We start from the raw sequence: 780 nt of genomic DNA, 5'->3' as shown, positions 1-780 counted from the left end.
CAAGTCAATCTCTTGTTACGGGGAATGCATCAGTGAGGCCAAGAACAGGTACTTTGCAAAGGATACAAGCTGATCCTCCACCGTACAAGTGAGCAAATATCGTAAACAGTCTTCGTCTGAAAAATACTGTATTCTGCCAATATATCTCTGCCTGATGCCATCGTAAGTGGGGCAATAAAAAACAACATGGCTTTCGTCTTCAGCAGTATCCGGGCAGAAAGGACAGTCACGACTGGCGTCAGAGTGAGAGTAACGATGTCGATGGGCATTGAATGGGGAGACCCCCAGTCTAAATCTGGACAAAGCAACTTTATAAAGGCTCACATGAATCATGTCCAGGTATTCTTCGTGCCCAATACAACTTTTGAAACTGTGGTAAAATTCAAGGCGTGTACTTCTGACAGACGTCTAAACCATTCCTGTGAAAACTGGTGCCTCATTGTCTCCTTCGGGTCTCCCAGAAACAACTTTTCATCTGCCACCCCAGCACACAACCAAACGAAACCATATCCAGACTTGCACAAAAGGTCTTTGACATGTGTGACCCAGTTTGTTTGCCCTCTGTCGTGATTGTTCAAAAGAGACAGGTAAGCCATCTTTGAGAGTCGAGAGCATGGTTGTCGAAACCAGTATTGCACACATTTTGCAGTGCAGCATCAACGTAAAGTGGATATCTTCCTAGCTCTCCGTATATCGTATCGTTGGGGGTCGACGGGGGTACGTTTATAAACAACTTACAGGCAAAGAGAGAGAGAGAGAGAGAGAAAGAGAGAGAGAGAG

This window comes from Littorina saxatilis, linkage group LG4 (genome assembly GCF_037325665.1).
Source record: "Littorina saxatilis isolate snail1 linkage group LG4, US_GU_Lsax_2.0, whole genome shotgun sequence".
Taxonomy (NCBI): domain Eukaryota; kingdom Metazoa; phylum Mollusca; class Gastropoda; order Littorinimorpha; family Littorinidae; genus Littorina; species Littorina saxatilis.
This window is presented reverse-complemented; position numbering follows the sequence as displayed.